Source organism: Lepus europaeus, chromosome 6 (genome assembly GCF_033115175.1).
Source record: "Lepus europaeus isolate LE1 chromosome 6, mLepTim1.pri, whole genome shotgun sequence".
Taxonomy (NCBI): Eukaryota; Metazoa; Chordata; class Mammalia; order Lagomorpha; family Leporidae; genus Lepus; species Lepus europaeus.
This window is the reverse complement of record NC_084832.1, coordinates 107,570,409-107,590,890: the sequence shown is the minus strand read 5'-3', so window position 1 is coordinate 107,590,890 and position 20,482 is coordinate 107,570,409. Positions and strand designations below refer to the sequence as shown.

General features: G+C 41.6%; 1 protein-coding gene and 1 pseudogene across 1 annotated transcript in view; both read right to left on the bottom strand.

Moving 5' to 3' along the window:
* Positions 1–20,482, bottom strand: part of PDE6H (phosphodiesterase 6H) — a 182,806-nt gene that overhangs the window by 121,964 nt on the left and 40,360 nt on the right. The gene's annotated exons all lie outside the window — the stretch shown is intronic.
* Positions 14,366–14,941, bottom strand: LOC133762198 (large ribosomal subunit protein eL15-like; annotated as a pseudogene).

Genomic DNA, 20,482 nt, shown 5'->3' with positions numbered 1-20,482 from the left:
GGTTGCTATAGAATAATAACTTTGTATTATAAAATCATTCAAAGAAAATTGTAGGTGCTATAACTTACTCTTGGGAGTGAATTAGACCTTAAACACGAGAAGAAATTACAGAGCTAAGAAAAAGTAGATTTTATCAAATTGATAAATACAGTTCTACAGAAGAGCCATAATATCCAAGAAAATGTGATCAGAATGACAAATAGAAGCATATGGGCAGTCTGTACCTATCTCTTTGAAAACCTACACAAGAATCAAGACTTGGAAAAAAATTACAAAGCAAAATTAGATCATGTTTCACATACGAGTAATTTAAGAAACAATGTTCTGGTGTCAGTGAAAGTTGTTCTGTACTTCTGTGCCTACACAAGTTTGACTGTCTCCCAAGTGGGTGCAGGGGCCCATTCACCTGGGTCATCTTCTGCCACTTTCCCAGGTGCATCATCAGGGAGCTGGATTGGAAGTGGAGCAGCCAGGTCTCGAACCAGTGCCCATTTGGGATACCAGCATCAGAGGCAGAGGCTAACTTGTTACATAAAAATGCCAGCCCCTCATTATCAAAAATTTAGAGGGGAGGGCCTTGATTATCATAGAAATCTTAGAGTTATGGCAGTGGTGCACTGCATGTGTCTAACTGACCCCAGACTTTGTTTGGGGAAACTGAGAGTCAGTAGTGAAATATACAATATAGAGATGGCAAAGAACAACAATCAGCTCAAGGCAGACTCCAAGACCCAGAGGCATTTATGCATAGTCAAGAGGTGTGGAAACTGAAAGTCTGCTGGATTAAAGCCACAGACAGAACAAAAGCAAAATCAGCAATATAACTTAGTTTTTGATACCTGAATATCCCTTTAGCCCCTAATAGGTAAGAAGCTTGAAGGGTCTTTTTTGCAAAGGGAAGACCAGGGATGGACAGCACTGTATACAAACCAATCAGACTTTCAACTGTATAGAAAACTCCCTTTGCAGTTATATTCAATCTTGGTAAGTTTTTTTTGAGAATCACAGAGTCGTGTGTTGAAATTAGTCTAAAAAACATCTTTTCAGTGATAGGGAAGCTATCTCTTGTCTAAAACAAAATAGATCCTTTGGAGAAAATCAAGTAAGTTTGCGAGGGAAAAATAAACCTATGCTTCAAAAAATATTTCCAATTTTTTTCCCTTGCATTCAGTGACCTAGAAGACGAAGAGAAGGCCCACAGCCAAACCAAAATATGTCCATGGTTTTCCATGGGCTGAACTAGGTTTATAAATGTTGCAGTTAGAAAGCTTCAAAGTCATAATTCAGGTCTGTGGCTGCCTGATATACACATACTTTACAATTTTAAACAATCATGGGATTTATTTCCTTCATGTTAAAAGCAATCATATATTACTTGCAAAGGGTAAATGAGATCCTGACAGAATAAATTAAGTTTTTAAATATTCAAAATCTAGAATTGACCCTATATGTTCTATAATGTTTTTCCTGCACCCATATTCATAAACCCCTAGATTTCCAAGACCTTTATGAGAGGCCTCCCCACAACATAGTTAATCTACCAAGAAGCATTCTTGGCTCTGCTAATGCTGCTATGTATAAATCTGGGTGTTCAAAGAGAATTGACAAAATGCTTTCTGTACAGCCTCAACTGCAAAAGGAACTGTAAAGTAAGTTAGGAGATTCATGAATGGATGAAGGCTTCTGGATGTTCCCCATCTGTTGGTGCCACTCTGCTTTCTTTCCATGACTCATCATTGGCTGAGATTTTACTGGGCATGTGACTGAGAAGGTTGGGTTGGAAGGCTCACTCCTCCCTGAAAGGGTATAAAATGTATTCACCCTCACCTATAGTTCTCTAAGCTGAACTGAAGCTTATTTCCAATATCCCTTTTCAGGTCTTCTCAATGTACCCCAGTCTCTAAAGCCAAAGAAGGCCCAAATTAGAAAAATAGACCTCTTCATTTGTTTGACCTTACCTCATGCTACAACCTCACTCACTACCTTCAGATAGCTCAGATGTACGTATCTATATCCTGCTTGTTTCATGTCTCTATTTTACAGCACCAAGATGAACTCTGAAGATCAGGGACACTGTCTGGAGAAGAATAAGCACAAAAAGAAAAGGAACTTAATAGTAAGTGCTGCAATCAATGGTTTGTGGAATTAGTAGTGTCTGGTCTGGGGTGCAGAAGATAATATCTAGGTATCTAGGTACGAACACAAAGGTCTAGCATGTGGAAAGGAAAAATATTTATGTTTTCCTAAAGGTAGAACTACAAAGAAAAGTGTTTTTAAAAAACAGGGAGAAATATTTTTGGTTCAATGAAGGTAAAATCCAAGAAAGAAGCTCAAATTTAAAAAGGGATGGCTGCTTAAGGCATTCGGATGTGTCTGAAAAGCCCATGAGAGCAATTCAGGCATGGAAAGCCAAGACACTGTGGCACAAAATATCCTACATGAAGGATCTCTGTGAATGAGACCCCAGTGGAAAGGCAGGGCCATCAAAGAAGGACGTACTTTTCTCTGAAGGGAGGAAAGAACTTCCACTTTCCTTTGGCCCTATCTAAATACTGACGGAGTCTGTGGTCACAAAAGGCTTCCATAGCCTTGGCAGCTCATGGCAAGAGCCTCAGGTGATCACTGACGTCATAAATAAGAGTGTTAATTGTTAAATGAACAACAGAAGTCACTGTACACTTACTCCACATGTAGGACCTCTGTCCTTAATGAGTTGTACTATGAGAATTAACTGCAAAACCTGTTCTCAAACAGTACTTTTTATGTTGTGTGTGTGTGTGTGGGGGGGTGTAAACAGTTGAAATCTTTACTTAGTATAGAGTTGGTCTTCTGTATATAAAGTTAATTAAAAATGAATCTTAATGAAGAATGGGATGGGAGAGGGAGTAGGAGGTGGTACAGGAGTGGGACAGGAGTGGGGGTGGGAGTGTGGGTATGGGGGGAAATACCACTATATTCCTAAAGTTGTACCTATGAAAATTGCATTCATTAAATAAAAGCTTTAAAAAAAATAAATAGAAAGGAATGGTTGGAGGAAGCTTCTCATCATGGGATATTTTTTCTAATTACCAGCTAGATGGGTCAGACTGAAATCAAGAGCTGGGAACTTAATCCAAGTCTTCAACCTGGATGGTAGAAATCCAATACTTGCGCCAGTTCTGGTCCTGGTTGCTCCTCTTCCAGTCCAGCTCTTTGCTGTGGCCCGGGAGGGCAGTGGGGGATGGCCTGGGTGCTTGGGCCCCTGCACTTGCATGGGGGGGGGGGGGCCTGGCTCCTGGCTTTGGATTGGCACAGCAACAGCCGTGGTGGCCATGTGGGGAGTGAACCAATGGAGGAGGGATCTTTCTCTGTCTCTCTCTCTCACTGTCTGTAACTCTACCTGTCAAATAAACTAAAAAAAATAAGAAAAAAAAATAGAAATCCAATACTTGAATTATCAGCACTGCCTCCCAGGATCTGCATTAGCAGGAAGCTAGAATCAGGAGCTAGAGCTAGAAGTCAAACCTAGATATTCCAAAATGGGACTTGGGCATTCTCACTGGCATCTCAATTGCTAGGCCAAACACTTGCCCCACAGGATATATCTAAATGTGGGACAGCATCACTGGACAAGGATAAAGAAAATCCAATCCTTGGAATGATCATCAGATTAGATTAACCTTTAAACATTAAAATCTTATGATTGTCAGATATGCAGAGAAAAAGTACATGGAGCCAATAATTCTGTCTACAAAATCAGCAGTCAGTCCCCTTTAACATTAAGCAGGAAGAGGGCATTATGGTCCTTTAAAATGCAAGAACAGGATGAGGGAAGAGAAGTACCGCAAGAGATGGAATGAGGATGAGAAGACAGGTAAGTAAGTAACAAAATCATCATAACTGAAACATTAGATGAATGGTCACAGAAATTAAGTAAGGAGCAACTATCTAGAATTTTGGGCTCATATCTTGACTCTTCCATAACACACAAACAGATGATAACTGACTTAATTCTTAGGTATTGTTTTAATTGTAGCCATGAGTTGCAAATTAAATGTGCTTAAAAGCAGGTAGGTAAATAAGAGTTTGACAAGGGAGTAAATATTACTGCTCCCCAAGCAGCTCTGTGTTTCATTATCTTCAGTGTAATTAAACTAACAGAAGCACATATTACACATTTTATTTTAGTATGGTCCATGTGATATAGTATGTAGAAATTAAACTTACTTGAAAGATACAATATGCAGAAATAAAATTGGGCTGAAATCTAGATCTAACAAATACTAGTTACATACTGCTTAACAAAGTCATTTGGCCTGTTTGCCCTCAGTTTCCTTTTCTGAGAAATGGGGTTGATGGTGTGTATTCTACCTACTTTATGGATTATAAAGTGAGAATTAAATTACATAATGAAAACTTTTTTTTCTCAATTATAATTTATTTATTTACTTGACAAGAAGGGAGAGACTAACAAAGAAAATGAGCTCTCAGTTAAATTTAAACACCTAAGAATAATTGTGTATTAATTACAGAGTTCAACCAATAGTATTAAGTAGAACAAAGAAAAAATACTAAAAGGGATAAAGTATTAAGTTGTACATCAACAGTCAGGACAAGGGCTGATCAAGTTACTGTTTCTTATAGTGTTCATTTCACTTCACCAGGTTTCCTTTTTGGTGCTTGGTTAGTTGTAACTGATCAGGGAGAACATATGATATTTGTCCCTTTGGGACTGGCTTATTTCACTCAGCATGATGTGCTCCAGATTCCTCCATTTTGTTGCAAATGACCAGATTTCATTGTTTTTGACTGCTGTAGAGTATTCTATAGAGTACATATCCCATAATTTCTTTATCCAGTCTACTGTTGATGGGCATTTAGGTTGATTCCAGGTCTCAGCTATTGTGAATTGAGTTGCAATAAACATTAAGGTGCAGACCACTTTTTTGTTTGCCAATTTAATTTACTTTGGGTAAATTCCAAAGAGTGGGATGGCTGGGTTGTATAGTAGGGTTATATTCAGGTTTCTGAGGAATCTCCAGACTGACTTAAATTTAACAGAAAAGTGATCTCTGTTAAATATAAGAGTGGGAAAAAGAGAGGGAGGAGATGTACAATTTGGGACATGCTCAAGCTGACTTGCCCCAAATGGTAGAGTTAGAAACGTGCCAGGGGATTCCAATTCAATCCCATCAAGGTGGCATGTACCAATGCCATCTCACTGGTCCAAGTGATCAATTTCAGTTCACAATTGATCATAATGAGAGGTCTAAGAGTCAAAGGGATGACATAAACAAGACTAGTGTCTGCTAATACTAACTGATAGAATTAAAAAGGGAGAGAACGATCCAGCATAGGAAGCGGGATACACAGCAGACTCATAAAAGGGCGGATGTCCTAAACAGCACTCTGGCCTCAGAATCAGCCCTTAAGGCATTTGGATCTGGCTGAAGAGCCCATGAGAGTATTTTAGGCATGGAAAGCCAAGACACTCTGGAAAAAAAAGAAGAAGAAGAAGAAGAAGACCTAAATGAAAGAGCTCTGCCAATGAGATCCCAGTAGAAAGAACGGGCCATCAATGAAGGAGGTAACTTTCTCTGAAGGGAGGAGAGAACTTCCACTTTGACTATGACCTTGTCTAAATATGATCAGAGCTGATGAACTCAAAAGGCTTCCATAGCCTTGGAAACTCATGACAAGAGCCTAGGGAGATTACTGACGCCATAAACAAGAGTGTCAATTTGTTAAGTCAACAGGAGTCAATGTGCACTTACTCCTCATGTAGGATCTCTGTCCTTAATGTGTTGTTCAATGTGAATTAATGCTATAACTAGTACTCAAACAGTATTTTACACTTTGTGTTTCTGTGTGGGTGCAAACTGTTAAATCTTTACTTAATATATACTAAATTAATCTTCTGTATATAAAGATAATTGAAAAATGAATTTTGATGCGAATGGAATGGGAGAGGGAGCAGGAGGAATTGGGAGGGTTGTGGGTGGGACGGAAGTTATGGGGGGGAACAAGCCATTGTAATCCATAAGCTGTACTTTGGAAATTTATATTTATTAAATAAAAGTTTAAAAAAATAAAATAAATAACAACTAAAAGCAGAAAAAAAAAAGAAAGAAAGAAAATGAGCTCTCATCTGCTCGTTCATTCCCCAGATGCCCACAACAGCCAAGACTGTGCTGGAGCCAAAGCCAGGAATCCAGAACCCAACCCAAGTCTCCCACGTGGGTGGCAGGAACCCAATTACTTCATCCGTCACTGCTGCCTCCCAGAGTCTGTATTAGCAGGAGACTGGTCTCAGCAGCAGCACTATGACACAGGACACAGGCATCCCACCCAGTTTTTTAACCACTAGACTACACGCCCACACTTGAATAATGAAAATTTTGAAACTGCTAAGTGCACATTGAATATGTGAGGGAATAAAATATGCATAACAAGAGTTCTGACACAGGTTAGATATTTTTATCTACACTATTACATACTTCTCAATATAGAACTTATGAAAATACACACATGTCAACCACTTGTTAACAAATTATAAATCACTTCCTTATTTTTTGCTTTAACTTTTAGCACCAATCTTTAAACAAACAATAGTTTCTTGTGTTATATATATATGCAAAAACACATTAATTTATGTATCTGTGTTTTCTAAAAATCCAATACTTTTTAACTAAATCTGATTAACATCTTCATCACACAAAGGACCAATTCAAGGTAAAATACTGAAACAGGTTTGTTTTTCTTCTGCATCTCATTTTTCTTTTCCTTGCCCTTCTTTCCAGCAGCAACCTTTACTTTCAGGTAAAAGGTACTCCTGGGTCAACCTCTACAGTCCATACTCCAATCAACAATCTCCCCTTGAGAAGTGACCTGCAATCAATTCTGTGTACCCTAATACACAAAAGTCAATGTATGACCTTTCCACAGATAACTGCCTTTTAGAATTTATTCATGGCTGTAGCCTGAAATCCCAACTCCTGATTAATTTAAGGAAGTTGAGAAGATCATGGACATGGCTGCCCACCTCCCAGACCTTGCTGCCTCTGGAACCTCCTGTCAAATCATTGAGAGAATTCAGAGTACAGAAGACTGCTCTGCAAGGCCAGGATGTAAACAACGGGAGAGCTGAACTTTTGGTGTGAGTGCTATTTTCCTGGCCATTAGTCACAAAATGTCAATGTTTATGTAACAACAGTCAAAATTCAGAAGCCCCAGCTTAACCAAAACTCTCCTCTCTCAGTATTACAGTGCAGCTTTGTACACAACTTACATGAATGTACAACTGTGTGGTTATATTACATTGGCTGGAAAATTGTGTTTTCCTTGACAGCAATTAGGGTTTTACCCAAAGATCTTCCAGCCTGAAATAACATTTCAAGGCATATTTTTAAAATTAAGGAAAATAAATACTATTAATGAAGCAATGAAACCATATACTAGGTCTAGAAGATCTGTTACACTCCAGCTAAAATATCATTCTCACTGTTCTCTACATTTAAACAATAATGTGGTGTCTTTCAATTAATATTTTTATGATATATTAAACATATATTGATTCAAAATCATTTCTTTAAAAATGTCATGTTATAGATATTTTTTCTTCTATGAGAAAAAATAATAATCCTTAAACATCTATGGTTGCTTAAAAAGAAAAAATGGAAAATTGAGTAATTAAAAAATGTTGAGCAGTTGCCACCTGAAGGAATTATATAAGCAAAAACTGAAAAGAACCCTAAAGGCCTGTCATCTGACACTTAAATCTTGTTTCTCGCCTCCCCTATCCTCAAGTTCTTTGCTAAGCTGTCACTTAACTGATTGAATACAGCTGATAACAAGGACATATGAGACTCGTTTTTCAGGAAAATGATGTACACATAGATGGCTGTGACTGGTTTGATGTAATGATAAGCTTATAGGGAAAAGAATACCAAAGATATCCATTTAGGTCTAGCCAACCCTGTGAACAATAACAGTTATACCAACAAAAACAATGGTAATGATTGCCATTTACTGAATATTCCTTATGTAACAGACACTGTAATGAACACTTTACAAACTTTGCTCCATCAGTGCTGATAATGGACATTTGTGATGGACAGTATCATCTCCATTTTCCAAGGTGTAATCTGAGACTCAAAGAGGGTAAATTATATATTCAAGGTCATCAGACTAGAGAAATTAAAATCCGACTGAAGCTCAGATATGCCTGTCTCTTAAACAACAGTATCTTTCAGACACATAAGGACTTTAAAGAGCTAACACTCAATGAGAATTAAAGATTATAGTGCTGACCAAGAGATGCTAAAGCTAGATTTAGAGCCATTTAGATAAGAGTATAGAATTATAAAGCCTGCACATGAGAATTTGTGAACTTGGCAACCTTGAGAAGTTCAGAGAGGCAAGCTGAATCAGAAAGAAATCATTGGATACTACAGTTCCATGCAGACAGGAATCAAACATAGTAAAATCTGCTAGAGAAGAATGAGGCCTATACAACCACCTTGGAGAAATAAAATCAAGGGTGCGAAAGGTCGTAAACACGACTCATGGGAGTGAGGATAAAGGGCCAACTCCCCTCCATTGACCTCATCCCAACATAGCATCTGCAGAATAACAGAAAAGAAACTAGCTGTGGAGACTCAAAGTTATTTTAGCTACCTTAAACCTCAATTCATCAATAAACTCAGAATGATGATTATACTATTACCAAAAAAGGTTGCCAGAGAAATTAAATGAGATAAAACACGTACAGCATTTAGCACAGTATCTGACTTACAGAAATTATTCAGGGGCTGGAGCTGTGGTGCAGCAGGTTAACGCCCTGGCCTGAAGCACTGGCATCCCATATGGGCGCCGGTTCTAATCCCGCTGCTCCACTTCCAGCTCTCTGCTATGGCCTGGGATAGCAGTAGAAGATGGCCCAAGGCCTTGCGCCCCTGTACCCGTGTGGGAGACCCAGAAGAAGCTCCTGGCTCCTGGCTTCGGATCAGCACAGCTCCAGCTGCTGCGGTCAATTGGGGAGTGAACCAGCAGATAGAAGACTTCTCTCCTCTCTCTCTCTCTCTGCCTCTCCTCTCTCTATGTAACTCTGACTTTCAAATAAATAAATAAATCTTTTAAAAAATTATTCAATAAATATTGGCTGCTGTTGCAGACCATCACTTATAGCTTTCTAATATGAGGATACTTCAAAAAGTTCATGGAAAAATGGAATGAAACAATAAGTTTATTTTGGTGCAAGAAACTTTGAAATCCATGCATACAAGGAGTCTTCAAAAAAAAACTCCTGGAGGGGCAGGCATTTAGTCTAGCAGTTAGGACACCTGTGTCCCCCACTGGAGTGCCTGGGTTTAATCCTTAGCTATGAATCCTGATTTCAGCATCCTGGCAATGCAGATCTTGGGAGACAACAGTGAAGGTTCAAGCAGTTGGGTCACTACCATCCACATGAGAAACCTGGATTTAATTCCCAGCTCCCAGCTTCAGTCCTCTGGTCTCTGTGGGGCATTCGGGGAGTGAAACAGCAGATGGAAGCATTTTCTCTCCCTCCCCCCAATCAAATAAATAAATAAAAATTTTAAAATGGAAAAAATCATGGAAAATATATATTACGAAAAGACTATTCGGGCTGGCGCTGTGGCGCAGTGGGTTAAAGCTCTGGCCTGAAGTGCCGACGTGTCATATGGGCGCCGGGTCTAGTCCCAGCTGCTCCTCTTCCAATCCTGCTCTCTGCTATGGCCTGGGAAAGCAGTGAAAGATGGTTCAAGTCCTTGGGCCCCTGCACCCATGTGGGAGACCTGGAAGAAGCCCCTGGCTCCTGGCTTCAGATCGGCATAGTTCCAGCCGTTTTGGTCATCTGGGGAGTGAACAATCAGATGGAAGACTCCTCTCTCTGTCTCTCTCTCTATAACTCTGTCTTTCAAATAAATAAAATAAATCTTTAAAAAAAAAAGACTATTCATGGATTTCAAAATTGTTTTTGCGGCAAAATAAGCTTATCTTTTAATTCCCATTAACTTTTTGGAGTCTGCCAGATGTAGTATAATGCAAATCATCTATATTGACTAGGAGTCTGAAGATCTGGTTGAATGTTTTGCTTGCTTTGTGTTATCTTAGCAATGTAGGGGAAGAAACCTTAACTTAATGAGTTTCAGTTTCCTCATCTGTAAACATGAGACTATAATATTTACTCACAAAATTAATAGGAGAATTAAGAATATATTAGAAAATAATCAGCACAGCATTTGACAGGCATTGATTCATTCACAAACATAAGAAAAAATGTACTAAACAGAAATGTGAGAGCCTAACCAGGTGACAGAAACTGTTACAAACATAGGTGATAGAGCAGTGAATAAAAGACACAGTCTCAGCTCTCATGAAGTTTACAATCTGAAAGTATATTTACATATTGTTTGGTCTGAACTGCATATTGACTCAGGCCTACTACATTATTTTCTCAGGATCATAACCCACAAATCCTGGTTTATTAGTAGAAACAAATGGACAGACCTGATTACAAATGTCAGTAAAAAGAGACAAGGCAACAAAGTCATTCATTACTGTTCAGGGCAGAAAGCAACAAAAAAGTCATCCTAGCCCTCAGAAACAGAGTGCACAACTAGCACTGCCCACTGCAGCCACCTGGGGAGTGAACCAGCAGATGGAAGACATTTCTCTTTTTCTCTCTCTGTTTCAAATAAAACTAAATAAATCTTTTAAAAATTTATTAAAAAGGAAATTCCTATTGTCATGTCTAGGAAACCCTTCATCCTGTGCTATTACTAATATTTTTAAAATATTGAATACAATTATAAAATACACTATTCTGGTTTTTGCATGAAATTAAAGGAAGAGTTTATTTCTAACATACTTCATATCAGTATTCATGAAGTCTGTGACAGGTTAAACATAAATGTAAGTTTCTAAAATTGGGCTTGATAAATCTATTTTAAGTTCACAGCAACATAGGACTGGTAAGAAACTGAAAATTATAGACGCTCATGGGGAATAATTTAGGATTGCCAATAGATGAAAAGTCAAAGAATGACATAAGAACCCAGAAAAGGGGGAGGAGAGTGTCAGCACAAAGGAGGCCTTTCCTGCCACAGGTTGGACAAAGGTGGGGCATCTTGGGCCACACCTCATAAGGGTCACTGACTTACTGGAACCCAGAAAATGAAGATGGCCAGGATGATAGAGTCTGGAAATGCTGTCCTCTGCGGAGCAGCTGAGTCACACTGTTGAGTCTGCAAAAGGAAAATTTCAAAGAACAGAACAGCATCTTCAAATATCAGGGAAGAGCACTGGGAGATTTGACCACCACAGGCTGGAGAGTATTCTAAACCACAGTGCCTGAACTGGAACTACATGAAACTGATGCAATGAGTGTTATTTGATATGGTATTATTTTTAGGGTTAGGTGGACTGAAACATTTTCTCCTCTGGTCAGAGAAAAAAAAAAAAACATACTGATTAGAAAAATGTGATTTATGTGTGTAGCATTCACTCTTAGTCAATGTAACATTTATAACACGTCTCTGAGAAAGAGAAGAGCAAAAGCATTTGGTGTAATATCAGGTTTATGAATTTTATAATAAAACCAGAATTATATTCGTGAGCAGAATATTAATATTTCAAATAGATGATAATTTTTGAAAGAAAATTAATCTTTAAATTGATGAAATGGAGTTGACTTCACTCATAAGACCTAAGAGGAAAACAGCTGCAGCATGAAATAACCATTTTTCTCTATCTGCATCTCTTCCATGAAAAGATAGTTCACTCTCCCCTTCTCCACAGGGACAGCAACAGACAGTAACACCAGACTCTCACCAGAGAAGCAATGCTGACATGAACAAGAAAGGCTGTTGGGTTTTAGTAGAGGGCAGAAGCTACAATTTGTTCAGAACACAACTATGATGAGAATATGAGAGATTAACTTACACTTCTCACATTTCTAGGCAGTAGATTGGGATTCCAGAGAAGTAGAGAATGGGGTTAGAGCCATTATTTTGGGTGGAGTTAGAAGTTAAAACAAAGTTTCAAGAGGCAGACTTATTTGTTCAAGAAGAAAAATACAGTCATACAGTCATAGAAGAACTCATATAAAAGCTCCCATCTGCTGGTCATTCCCCAAATGCCCACTAAGGCCAGAACAAGGCAGAGTGAAACCGAGAACTGGGAACTCAATCCAGGTCCCCCTTCGTGAGTAGCAGGAACCCACCACTTGAGCCACCTCCATTACTTCCCAGGGTCTTAACTTGTAGGAAGCTGGAATCCAGAGCTGCAGCTAGAAATCAGATTCAGACACGCCAATCAGGTGTCTTAACTGGTATCTTAACTATTAGGCCAAACACTTGCTCCAAGAGATAGACTTCTGAGGCACACAAATCATTTACTTACTATGACCCATCAAGAGAAAAATAACATTTAGCCTCTGTGAACTACACCCTCTGCACAGAGTAGTTGAGACACACCATGTAGAAATCAAAGGAAGTAGCTAACTACACAGGATACAGATAGAAACCTAGAGCTGTTGGGGGGGGAGGGGAAGGGAGAGGAGGAGGGGGAGGAGGAGGGAGAGGGGGAAGGGAAGCAGGAGGGGAGGGGAAGGGGGAGGAGGAGGGGGAGGAGGAGGGGAAGAGGAGGAGGGAGAGAGGGAAGGGAAGCAGGAGGGGAGGGGAAGGGGGAGGAGGAGGGGAAGAGGAGGAGGGAGAGAGGGAAGGGAAGCAGGAGGGGAGGGGAAGGGGGAGGAGGAGGGGAAGAGGAGGAGGAGGGAGGGGGAAGGGAAGCAGGAGGGGAGGGGAAGGGGGAGGAGGAAGGGGAGGAGGAGGGAGAGGGGGGAGGGAAGTAGGAGGGGAGGGGAAGGGGGAGGAGGAAGGGGAGGAGGAGGGAGAGGGGGGAGGGAAGCAGGAGGGGAGGGGAAGGGGGAGGAGGAAGGGGAGGAGGAGGGAGAGGGGGGAGGGAAGCAGGAGGGGAGGGGAAGGGGGAGGAGGAAGGGGAGGAGGAGGGAGAGGGGGGAGGGAAGCAGGAGGGGAGGGGAAGGGGGAGGAGGAGGGGTAGGGGGAGGGAGAGGGGGAAGGGAAGTAGGAGGGGAGGAGGAAGGGGAGGAGGAGGGAGAGGGGGAAGGGAAGCAGGAGGGGAGGGAGGGGGAAGAGGAGAATAAGCTGAAGAAGAAGGAGAAAAGGCTACTAAAGAGCTGAGGTCACTGGATGCAAATTCTAATCTGGAAAAGATGCAAAGGATGTTAAAGGAATAGTAATGAACTTTGAATGTAGGCTATGAATTAGATAGTATTTTATAAATGACATTGGCAATTTTGCTGTGGTTCTGTATAAGTATGTCCTTGTTTTATGAAATAGTGCTGTGGTATTTCAGGGTAAAAGTTCATAATGTCTGCAATTTACTCTGAAGTGGTTTAGCAAAAAGAGAGAATGATACAGTTGTTGGGGCAAAACATAAAACAGTTCATGAATGTGGATCAGACTTGCACCATTTTTTTCCTTAGTCTTCAAACATTATTGCACTTTTAACTTTCATAATTTGACAAAGCATTCATGAAATAATCTGCAGACAGGCCAGCACTGTGGCTCAGCTGGTTAACGCCCTGGCCTGAAGCACCGGCATCCCATATGGGTGCCGGTTCTAGTCCTGGCTGTTCCTCTTCCAATCCAGCTCTCTGCTGTGACCTGGGATAGCAGTAGAAGATGGCCCAAGTCCTTGGGACCCTGCACCCACGTGGGAGACCTGAAGAAGCTCCTGGCTCCTGGCTTCAGATTGGCACAGCTCCGGCCATTGCAGCCACCTGGGGAGTGACCAATCAGATGGAAGACCTCTCTCTCTCTTTCTCTCTCTCTCTGCCTCTCCTCTCTCTGTGTAACTCTGACTTTCGAATAAATAAATAAATCTTTAAAAAAATAATATGCAGACTATTTTTTTTTTTACAGGCAGAGTGGACTGTGAGAGAAAGAGAGACAGAGAGAAAGGTCTTCCTTTTGCTGTTGGTTCACCCTCCAATGGCCGCTGCGGCCGGCGCGCTGCAGCTGGCGCACTGCGCTGATCCGAAGCCAGGAGCCAGGTGCTTCTCCTGGTCTCCCATGCGGGTGAAGGGCCCAAGCACTTAGCCATCCTCCACTGCACTCCCGGGCCACAGCAGAGAGCTGGCCTGGAAGAGGGGCAACCGGGACAGAATCCGGCGCCCCGACCGGGACTAGAACCTGGTGTGCCGGCGCCACAAGGTGGAGGATTAGCCTGTTGAGCCACGGCGCCAGCTGCAGACTAGTTTTAATGGGTAAATAACACCTTTCAGCAGACATTAATGGTTGGCTAGGTATGAATTTTACAGACATTAGTGGTGTTAGCAGTATCAGCACAGCTGGAGGGCACTGAACCTTCTCCAGGCTGCATAAGAGCCACCAATAGAGTGGTAGAATTTGTCCCTTTCCGAAACCACAACTCTTGCAGCCTGCAGATGTCAGCCCACACATCTCCCTGTGCTTGTGGACTGGGTTGGTGATCTACCAGGTGTCGGGATTTCTTCTGATGACTTTGCGAAATGGATCAATGAGGATAACCTCAAAGAATTTGTATGTGGAACCTTCAGCAACACAGTAAGAATTCAGGACTCAGAGCCCCTAGAGTACACTGAAGGCTTCATGTAAATTTTAGCTGGTTAACACCATGATGAACAGGCTTGCTGTAGGTCGTACCCTTAGGAACCGGGCATGGGCAGCCACCACAATGCACATGAATCCTAAGTGTGATATAACTTTGTTTGGCCTTTTATCCCAGTCTGAGCACTTTCTCTGGCCAGGTATGGTGGCCACTCTGTGGAGCGTGGAGAGCTGGAGGTACTGTCAATAGCAGACCCTCAGGAGAGAAAATGCATCATATTCGACTGCTTCTTTCTCCATTGCTCCTGGATATACTTGTAGTCACCCATCCTGGGTCACATCTGATGGCTGCTGGCTGACAGAAAGGCCTTGGTCCCATTCTTGCAACCATTCTGTAGGTATAAACTTTTATCTACGAAAAGGCTATAAAATATGAAACAACTGAGGTAGCTTTGTTTACTTCCTTAGGGTGTGGAGAATAAACTGCCAAGTTTAAATTTGGATAACTCAAATGCTGGTGAGGACATGAGGGAAAAGATTTCCTAATCCACTTTTGGTGAGAATGTAAACTAGTACAGCCATTGTGGAAGACAGTAGGGTGATAATTAAGTCTATAAGTAGATATACCATATGATCCAGTAATCACACTCCTGGGAATTTACCCAAACAAAACGAAATCAGAATATGAAAGAGTTTCCTATACCCCCACATTTCTTGCAGCTCAACTCACAATAGCTAAGATAAGAAGTCAACCCAGATGTCCATTAACTGATGACTGAATAAAGAAATTATGGTATATGTATACTATGGAATGCTACTCAGTCATAAAAAGAATGAAGCCCTATTCTTTACATAGTGTAGGGTTAATCTTATGAGCATAAATAAACTGAAAGTTATAAAATTTAAAAGAAAGAATAAGAAAGGAAGGAGGAAGGAGGGTGGACATATGGGAGGGAGGAAGGTAGGGTGGGAAATATCACTATGCTCCTAAACCTGTATATATGAAATACATGAATTGTTCACCTTAAAACATTTTTTTTTAATGTGGACAACTCAGAACCATTCTGACAACCGAACTGTGGATTCTCTATCAAATTGCTTTGCTGTAAACAGCAAGGACTTCTGGCAATAAAATACTCTGACTAAATTGATACAGATGTGAGGGAATTCAACAAGAGCCAAACTGGAGCTATGAAGAGTCATTGCCAAGCCTTCAGGCTAGTGGCAAAAGACAGTTAACCCCTGGACAAGGCTCTCCTACTTCAACTATGCTCTGAAAGTAGCTTTGGAAACTAGTCTAGAAGGTCTGGAATTCATACTAGAAAAGAGAACAAGAAAATTAGCAAAAGCTGTTTATATTAATAAACATTGTGTGGGACTGTATATGAGTTGCTGGTATTCGAATATCTAAGTAGGGATGTGCATTTGGCCTACCAGGTGGGACACTAGTTGGGAAGCACACATCCCACACCCCACACTGGAGTGCCTGGCTTCAATTCACAGCTCCATCTCCCGACTCCAGCTTCCTGCTAATGTTGACCTTGGGATGCAGCAGTGATGACTCAAGTAATTGGTGGGCCATCATGTCAAGACCTCAATTGAGTTTCTTGCTCTTGGCAATAGCTCTGGCCTGGCCCAGCTTCAGCTATTGCAGGCATTTGCGGGATGAACTAACATAGGGAGCTTGCTATCTGTCTTTGCCTCTCATACATATGAGAGAAAGAGAGAGAGAGAGAGAAAGCCAAAAGGCATTCAGCAACTGCAAAGTGTCATTGGCATTAAGAGACTTAGAAAATAAGAATAGAAAGGTTTAGTAGCTGGGCCAAGATCAAACACAACAGAAGTGTACAGCTGGGAATGTAACTGAAGTATCTTTCCCAAGAGTCCCAGTTCCAGTCTCTAATCAGTCTGCTTCCAAGACAATACAGCATATGGATCCACCCCATGATATTTTATAGAGTATCCCAATTTCACTGTCAACATAGCCCACAATATTGCTGTGCTCATTTTACTTTCACTTATGAAGAAACGGGAATGAGAACATGACCTGCTCAAATTCACAAAAACTAGGACATGACAGAGATAAAATTCACACAAATTTACCCTATTTCAAAACCTGCACCCCTTTTACCCATCAAGACAGCACAAATAGATTGTGTTTTGAGTAATTAGATTTAACAATGAATGAGTATGCCCCAAACTCTAAATTAACTGGTATTAAATTCTCACATAGGCCGGCGCCGCGGCTCAGTAGGCTAATCCTCCGCCTTGCGGCGCTGGCACACCGGGTTCTAGTCCCGGTCGGGGCACCGATCCTGTCCCGGTTGCCCTCTTCCAGGCCAGCTCTCTGCTGTGGCCCGGGAGTGCAGTGGAGGATGGCCCAAGTGCTTGGGCCCTGCACCCCATGGGAGACCAGGAGAAGCACCTGGCTCCTGCCACCGGATCAGCGCGGTGCGCCAGCCGCAGCGCGCTACCGCGGCGGCCATTGGAGGGTGAACCAACGGCAAAAGGAAGACCTTTCTCTCTGTCTCTCTCTCTCACTGTCCACTCTGCCTGTCAAAAATAAAAAAAATAAAATAAAATAAAATAAATAAATAAATAAATAATAAATTCTCACATAGACATCTCAACAAAACAGCCCTTGAGGCAAAAGATCATTTTTAATGACTCTAAACATTGTGAGGACACTTTTTCATTTTAACTCAGAAATGTACACATACACACGAGACTTCAGGTCTTTCTTATCCCAGTTATCACTGTCTTTCTCTCTTTCCCCTTCCTCTCTTTTCACTTCCTCTCCACCACCCCCTTCCCTCTCTTCCTCTCTTCCTCCTCCAAGTTGTAAACAAGGGAGCGGCATGGAAAGCTTACAAAAGTTCCTGGTGCCCTCTAGTGGTCTTACTCTGGAAGTGGAAGTGAGCTGCAGAGGAGAGAAAAGTGCCTATGATAGCAGAAACTTTATTTGACTTAACAGGTCCTAAGCCACCACAACCGTAATTTGAAGGTTAAGATGTCACCTTTACAAGGTTGTCTCATGGGCTGACATAATAGGCAAAAGGGTCTTGAAACACAGTACCCTTTCATAGAAGAAAATTATTATTGCCAATTTATTTTGGTAATTCTATAAAGTTATGAAAACTGAATTTCAGCACAGATTTCTTGTAGTTTAAGTTTGTTCAGTGGACATTATGAACAGAACTAGACCCATAATTCAAATTTTCTGACTGTAATTCCAGTTTTGTTTATAATGATTCCATATCTCAAATATCAATTGATAATGAGGAATCTTAAGAATTTTTAGAGTTTTAAATGGATAGCCACTGATACATACATAGCCACTGATTGCTATTTAATCCAAAAATTAAACATTCCATTAATTAGTGATCACATCACTAGAACTGTGTCTTAAAAACTTTGAGAAACTTGAGACTGATGTTATGGTGTGTTAATAAGTTAAGCTATGGCCTGAGTGCCAGTTAAGTCCCTGCTGCTCCACTTTCTAACCAGCTTGCTGCTAACGAGCCTGGGAAAGCAGCAGAATATGGAAGTATTTGGACCCCTGGCACCCTCGTGGGAGACCTGGATGGAGTTGTAGACTCCAAGCTTTGGCCTTGCCCAGCCCTGGCCATGGCAGCCATTTGGGGAGTGAACCAGCTGATGGAAGATTATCTGTGTTTGTCTTTCCCTCTAACTCTGCCTTTCAAATAAATAAATAATTTTCTAAAAGTTGTGAGAGGGCAGCGCTGTGGCGTAGCAGGTAAAGCCACCGCCTGCAGTGCCAGCATCCCATATGGGCGCTGCTTTGAGACCCGGCTGCTCCACTTCCAATCTAGCTCTCTGCTGTGGCCTGGGAAAGCAGTAGAAGATGGCCCAAGTCCTTGGGCCCCTGCACCCATGTGGGAAACCCAGAAGAAGATCCTGGCTCCTGGCTTTGGATCGGTGCAGTTCTAGCTGTTGTGGCCATCTGGGCAGTGAACCCGCACATGAAAGATCTCTCCCTCTCTCTCTCTCTCTCTGTCTCTCTCTCTGCTTATCTTCTCTCTCTATAACTATGACTTTCAAGTAAAATAAATCTTTAAAACAAAAAAGTTGTGAGAAACAGATTTATGCCTAAAACATGCTCCCAAACTGTTAATTATAATAGTGCAAAATTGAAAACAAGCTGAATATAAGACATTTTTATTAAATAAACCGGTACATAAAAACGGTAATTGTTTTTAATGTTGAACAATTTCTAAGCATGAGATGCAGTTTTAAGGGTTATAAAGGTATCAACACAGGGCTGGCGCTGTGGCGCAGCGGATTAATGCCCTGGCCTAAAGTGCCGGCATCCCATATGGACGCCCGTTTGGGACCCAGCTACTCCACTTCTGATCCAGCTCTCTGCTAAGGCCTAGGAAAGCAATAAAAAGATGGCCCAAGTACTTAGGCCCCTGCACCTGCGTGGAAGACCTGGAAGAAGCTCCTGGCTCCTGGCTTCGGATCAGCATAGCTCTGGCCGTTGCGGCCAATTGGGGAGTGAACCAGTAGATGGAAGACCTCTCTCTCTTTCTCTCTCTCTCTCTCTGCTTCTCCTCTCTCTAACTCTTTCAAATAAATAAATAAATCTTTTAAACGAAAGGTATCAACACTTCATAAGGTACACACTGTTATCTCCATTTAACACATGAGGAAACTAAGGAACAGAGAGGTTAAGTATCTTGCCAAGGTCAAACATGAAGTGGGAGAATTGAGAAATCAACTAAGTGTCATTCAAGAGTGTGTTCAGGGTAGGAGTTTGTCTCAGTGGTTAAGCCCCTACTTCAGATGCCCGTATCCCATAGCTGAGTGCCTGGGTTTGAGTCCTGGCTCTGCTCTCCATTCCAGCTTAATATGCACCCTGGGAAAAAGCAAGTGATAGTCCACGTAGTTAGGTCCCTGCCACCTATGTAAGAGATCTGGATTGATGGCCAGTGCTGTGGCTCACTAGGCTAATCTTCCGCCTGTGGCACCGGCACACCGGGTTCTAGTCCTGGTTGGGGCGCCGGATTCTGTCCCGGTTGCCCCTCTTCCAGTCCAGCTCTCTGCTATGGCCCGGGAGTGCAGTGGAGGATGGCCCAAGTCCTTGGGCCCTGCACCCCATGGGAGACCAGGAGAAGCACCTGGCTCCTGGCTTCGGATCAGCGCGGTGCACCGGCCACAGCGCACCGGCCATGGCGGCCATTGGAGGGTGAACCAACGGCAAAAAGAAGACCTGTCTCTCTGTCTCTCTCTCTCTCACAGTCCACTCTGCCTGTCAAAAAAAAAAAAGAGAGAGAGAGAGAGATCTGGATTGAGTTCCTGGCTCCTGGCTTCAGCCTGGCCCAGCCCTGGCTGTTGTGGACATTTGGGAAGTAAACTAACAGAAACCTCTCTCCCTCTTTCTCTGTTTCTCTTCCTTGCAAATAAATAAGTACACAAATTCAAATTTTAAGGGAAAAAATGGCAAGCACAACCTCATAGTATATTATTTCAATTCTACAGTGTTTATTTATGCATGTGTATGTGTAAAACAAAATATAAATTTAAGTAGTGGCTTTATTTTAGGTCACGGGTTATGGGTAATTTTGTTTCCTCCTTTGCATTTTTCTAGATATTCTAGAAAATATCTAAAATATTTATTAGTCTCAGAACTGCTACCATCATCAGAAAAATCAGATTAAAAAATACTTACTGGAAATAAAAACAAATACCAGCATTTCCAAGAATAGGATTTAGTTTCACTTAACAGTCAGATAGCCCATCAGGAAGCATAGATAGGAAATATTATCAAGAAAAACAACTATCACAGGAGTTGGGAATGAGGAAGGATGTTCAGACTAGAAAGGGAAGTGCCTAAAGGCAAGTGTTTA